The following is a 6,590-nucleotide window of genomic DNA, read 5'->3' as shown; positions in this document are numbered from 1 at the left end:
GCAGCTGTTGTGATAATCTATTCTAAAGGGAGTGCTCCATTTTGGAAATTGCTTCTCAATGTTTCATTTACACTTATGATAGGGTAGAATAACAAAGCATGCGGTGACATTCTATCCATCAAATAAATCTACACAGAAAATTGCTACATCTATTAGAAGTTGTCAGGATCCATTATACAACCTATAATAATAATATACCATATTTGTTTTTGCTCATGTATAAATAGCATACCAACATGTACATACAAAGCTCTAAAAATGTAAAGAAGTTGCCAGCTTTGAACACTTCATTTTTGTTAAAAAGAGTCTACCAAAAGGACAAGCTTGTGGACCCTAAGGGTCGCCAGAAAATTTGTCATACTCAGAAGTGTACATTCAAATGTGAAAATATAAATAATATCACAAGAATAGCACCAGGACAAGAAACTGTCCTGTGCCTAGTGTGCACTTGTGAGATCTAGACCCTGTCTACCCTCTGCAGGGCTCTCACCCTCCTAAAGGCGATCCCACACCAATTCCTTTTCTAGGAAAACCAGTTGTCCCTAGTTTAAATCTTGATGTATGATTAAGGGTGCAGATTGGCACTTGAAACACGTCACTTTATTCCTGTATGCTGGTTTTTAAACAATAAAAGGGAGATTGCTGCACTTTACCAGTGCTGGACATTCCCAGTTCTTCTTGCTCAGTTTGGTGCTTGCCATAGCACGGTCTGAGCAGTGGGCGAGATTCACGGTGAGCTGGAAGTTTGCTGCTATTGCATCTCTTAGTTTAAATATTGGACAGAACCAGATATCTTATTTACAATTTTATACTCTTACATAATATTCTTATGCTAAAACTGCTTTACTTATTTTGAAATAGCTCCAGAAAGTCCAAGTTTTACTCCTAGTTAAAATTTGCCAATCCATACCAAGATAACCGAATCTTTACATGCTGTAAAGTAGGACCATCAAGAGTTTACTAGACAAGGTTCTGACGCAAGATCACTCTTATCAGGACTATAGGGGAGATTGTCCTTCACCCATATTGGTGCACAAATATATTCATATTTATTAGTATCCTTTAAAGGGAAACTGACAGACAGCTTTGTGCCGTGTAGATGGGAACCGGCATACTCAATATCCCTGCCTCCATTCTAGGTCCTGCCTCTATTGCACAAAGTCGATGATTACCATATTGGCAGTGCTAGCTAATAAGGGTCTAAATACAGAACTGGACCGCAGATCCAGAAAAGTTATACCACATTTTAATTTGGTTCACCCTCTCTATAACCCCATGTATTGGGTGTGTGCGGGTGAACTGGCTGTTAGTTTCACTTTAAACACAAGCCAAAGAAAACATTTGTTTGACGCTCTGCAGGCTCCATCTATTTCAGTTCTCTCAGAGCTGGTGGGTGAAGACTAACATCTATGGTGCCTCCCATACACTGGAGGAGATCCTGCACTGCTATTCCTCTATACACAGCCTAAAGTGCAGCTGCAGCATGGGAGCCATTATGAATAAGCAGTGAGCAGTCTTAGCTGTATATACCAGTGGTGGGCAACCTTTTTTTTCAACTGAGCCAAATGTCGCCAAAACCACGATTGAAATTTTTTTGAGAGCCACATTTTTTAAACCGAAAATACATAGGATGGTACACTGTTTTATAGAGAATATTCTGCATGCAAGTATCCACATAGGTCGGGAGGATACAAATAACACAACTTATAAAACAAAAACTTTAGAACGATATTATTTATCGATAACGTAAATTCCGTAAAATTTGCCTTACAATGTAGAGAAAATGACATCCTGACAAATTGGGATCTGTGGATGACGCACTGGTATTTATCTGTGGATGATGCATATATGGCATCTTATGTGTGTGTAAATAGTATTATAAAATTAGTGGATATTTTAAGCAGGGTTCTCCACCTTGATGGATACACCCAAACAGTAGGCAAGAAGTAAAAGTAATAAAACAGGCATGCACACATTGCACTGGCTCTGCAGTCAAGTTGAATAAAAGTAAAAAATGACAACATAAAATGAAATAAAAATCAAGATACAACTAAAAAAGTACATCTAAAAGTATGTGAAAACACTCAAATAGTCCTCACTAGTACTGTTATATATTGAATAATAATAATAATAATTTGCAAAATTGTCTCCAAGGGCATGTACATCATTGGTTGAAGGACCATGTATTTCCTCTTCCTGGCTTCCTGTTATATATTGACCTCAGAACCTGGCCACTAACTTATTTTGCTGGCTCCTAGATTACGATATTCCGCAATTTTATGTCCACACCCCCCTTTTCACATCAACCCTTTTTATGTCAATCCCACAATGTCACATTCCTCCCCTCATGTCACATTTCTGCCCCTCCATGTCACATTCCTCCCCTCATGTCACATTTCTGCCCCTCCATGTCACATTCCTCCCCTCATGTCACATTTCTCCCCTCATGTCACATTTGTGCCCCTCCATGTCACATTTCTGCCCCTCGTGTCACATTTCACCCCCTCATGTCACATTTCACCCCCTCATGTCACATTTCACCCCCTCGTGTCACATTTCTGCCCCTCGTGTCACATTTCACCCCCTCATGTCACATTTCTCCCCCTCATGTCCCATTTCTCATATAAATACATAATTCATAATCATCCCCCCCCCCCCATGATGGCCATCAGTCACCCCTTTCATTTGTCTTCCCCTTTCATTTGCCCCTCACATGTAATGCCCCTGCAATGTTCCCCTCACATATAATGCCCCCTGCCCTGCACCCTCAGGGGGCATTTTAAGTAAGGGGCACATAACAAGGGGCATAAGTGAGGGGCACATGACAGGGGGCATTAAATGTGAGGGGCACATGACAGGGGGGCATTATACATGAGGAGCCCTCCTGTCATGTGCCCCTCACTTATAATGCCCCCCTGTCTTGGGCCGCTAACATATAATGTGCTTCGACTTATAATGCCCCGTTATGTTCCCCTCACATATAATGGCCCCTGTCCTGCACCCTCAGGGGGCATTTTAAGTGAGGGGCACATAAAAGGGGGCATTATAAATCAGAGCACATTATTTGTTAGCGGTACAAGACAGGGGGGCATTATAAGTGAGGGGCACATAACGGGGCCCTGTCAGTCTGCCGGAAGTGGCCATTCCAATGTCCCCCGCAGGAAGCCGCGGCCAACACATGGGATACATGGAGGGGGCATGTCGGCCGGCACTCCGTGCAGGGTTCAGCACACCCCCTTACAGCAGACTGCAGGGGCCCTGTCCTAGCGCTCGGATGCCCCACAATCTATAACTTATCCTCTGTCTCGGCGTCTAAATGAACATGTTCATTCTTCAAGCGGAATCCGCTAGCAGAAATCAATTGAAGTCAATGGTAAAAAAAAATTCCGCCCAACATCGTTTTCGCGTGGAATTTGCGTGGAATTCGTGTGCAATTTGTGCGGAATTCGTGCGCAATTTGCGTGGAATTCGCACGGAAATGGCTGAAAAACCCTTCACTTCTTTCTCCCCCATTTCCACGTGCATTTCCGCGTGCAAATTGCGCGCAAATTGTGCACGAATTTCCCGCGAATTTCGTGCCGAAATAAAATTCTTTTTTCCGCCCGTACATTCTTCGCCGTGAATAACTCTTCATTTACTCTGTGTGAACACACCCTTATTTGCTTGTACTATTGATCTATGCAATGTTTGTTGAAATTATTTAAGTTCATTAAACTCTCCAAATCACTTTACTGAGTTGTTGTTATTATTTATTGGTATAATACTAAAAATAATTTTGTAAATATTTTGCTTCAGATTAATCTCCCACTAATATTCAATATACACTGACCCATGTGTGAACACAATGGCACATTGGACATGTGCAGCGAATACCATTCCTTTGTGGAGGACATTCATGATGTGATAGTTGCCTTCACTTTTCTTCCCCATTAATAACCTTATTATACTTACAGAGTACTTGTCATATCCCACAAAAAAAGTGATGTTACTCAGTATCTAATTCTGATCATGTACATATAATGTGCATGTGTCTAGCACCTATATTTCTCTCACAAATAGCTTCTTTCTGTTGCCCACTTGGTTTGTGTTCCTGTACTTAGAGGGGGCATGTCCTCACTCTGCATGACTCATCTTCCTCCCTGAGTCTGCTGTGCTGTGCTGGGTCTCTTCATCCAATCACTGCAGGCTGCTCTGTAACCCCCTCCTCTCTGTTTTCAGACAAGAGTCTGATAGGACAGGAGTGCTAGTCCCACCCTCACTTACTGGACTTAGTCCATGCTTGTGCTTCAGCTTGGACATAGATGATGCAGCCTGACAGGATTTTATTCTGGATGATTTGGGCATTCAAAGTGGTATTTCATCTATATACCATGATTTCTATAAAAAAGAGGACATTATTTTCTTATGAAGTATATTAGAAAGGGTAATCTTTTTGGCAACATTTTTTGAATCTGAAAATGCCCATTTAAATTTAAAAAAGGCAATTAAGAAGTGTTCGTACAGCAAGGGAAGGAACATTTTGCATTGTTCCATAATCTACATGCATAATATGTTTGCAAAGTCTTTTTTTTTCTTATGTGACAATCAAGCTAATTGTTCCATTTTATAGCCCCAGATGCCCTGATTTCAATGCTGTATTTATTTTATCACTACTCTATGTCCCCCAGTTCCCGAGATATAGGGATTTTACTATTTGGTTGTCTATCTGTATATTTTAAAAAAAACACTTCTCAATTGCCTTTTATGCTACAAAATGGTATAAAAATGTGTTTTTTATACTGACCACAGGTTCAATTTAACCAGCAAGTGTATATGTGTTTACATTCATATCTCATGTGGCTGTGGCCTAGTGTCTCGTTTATGGGGTACAGTGTGTATTTAATTCATATGTGCGGACACAGTATATTAATTCACAAATGGGGCACAGTGTATAACTTTTTTATATATAGGGCACAGTATAAAGCTATTTGATATATGGGGCACAGTGTATATTTAATTCATATATGGGAGCACCGTTTATAATTAGTTCATATATGGGGCAATGGGTATTAACCCCTTAAGGACGCAGGACGTAAATGTACGTCCTGGTGAGGTGGTACTTAACGCACCAGGACGTACATTTACGTCCTAAGCATAACCGCGGGCATCGGAGCGATGCCCGTGTCATGCGCGGCTGATCCCGGCTGCTGATCGCAGCCAGGGACCCGCCGGCAATGGCCGACGCCCGCGATCTCGCGGGCGTCCGCCATTAACCCCTCAGGTGCCGGGATCAATACAGATCCCGGCATCTGCGGCAGTTCGTGATTTAAATGAACAATCGGATCGCCCGCAGCGCTGCTGCGGGGATCCGATCATTCATAACGCCGCACGGAGGTCCCCTCTCCTTCCTCCGTGCGGCTCCCGGCGTCTCCTGCTCTGGTCTGTGATCGAGCAGACCAGAGCAGGAGATGACCGATAATACTGATCTGTTCTATGTCCTATACATAGAACAGATCAGTATTAGCAATCATGGTATTGCTATGAATAGTCCCCTATGGGGACTATTCAAGTGTAAAAAAAAAATGTAAAAAAATGTAAAAGTAAAAGTAAAAAAAAAGTGAAAAATCCCCTCCCCCAATAAAAAAGTAAAACGTCCGTTTTTTCCTATTTTACCCCCAAAAAGCGTAAAAAACATTTTTTATAGACATATTTGGTATCGCCGCGTGCGTAAATGTCCGAACTATTAAAATAAAATGTTAATGATCCCGTACGGTGAACGGCGTGAACTAAAAAAAAATTAAAAAGTCCAAAATTCCTACTTTTTTAATACATTTTATTAAAAAAAAATTATAAAAAATGTATTAAAAGTTTTTTATATGCAAATGTGGTATCAAAAAAAAGTACAGATCATGGCGCAAAAAATGAGCCCCCATACCGCCACTTATACGGAAAAATAAAAAAGTTAGAGGTCATCAAAATAAAGGGATTATAAACGTACTAATTTGGTTAAAAAGTTTGTGATTTTTTTTAAGCACAACAATAATATAAAAGTATGTAATAATGGGTATCATTTTAATCGTATTGACCCTCAGAATAAAGAACACATGTCATTTTTACCATAAATTGTACGGCGTGAAAACAAAACCTTCCAAAATTAGCAAAATTGCGTTTTTCGTTTTAATTTCCCCACAAAAATAGTGTTTTTTGGTTGCTTCATACATTTTATGATATAATGAGTGATGTCATTACAAAGGACAACTGGTCGCACAAAAAAAAAGCTCTCATTCTAGTCTGTGGATGAAAATATAAAAGAGTTATGATTTTTAGAAGACGAGGAGGAAAAAATGAAAACGTAAAAATTAAATTGTCTGAGTCCTTAAGGCCAAAATGGGCTGAGTCCTTAAGGGGTTAATTCATATATGAGTGCATAGTGTGTAGTCAATGTATTTATGAGGGCACAATATATATTTGATTCATTTATGGGGGCATATAACATTAATGTATATATATAGGGCACAGTATATAAATAATTAATTAATTAATTAATTAATTGGGCGAAGTATATAATTTCTATACAGGGCACAGTATATAATTTATTCATATATAGGGTA

The sequence above is a fragment of the Hyla sarda genome, chromosome 10 (assembly GCF_029499605.1).
Source record: "Hyla sarda isolate aHylSar1 chromosome 10, aHylSar1.hap1, whole genome shotgun sequence".
In the NCBI taxonomy this organism is placed as follows: domain Eukaryota; kingdom Metazoa; phylum Chordata; class Amphibia; order Anura; family Hylidae; genus Hyla; species Hyla sarda.
This window is presented reverse-complemented; position numbering follows the sequence as displayed.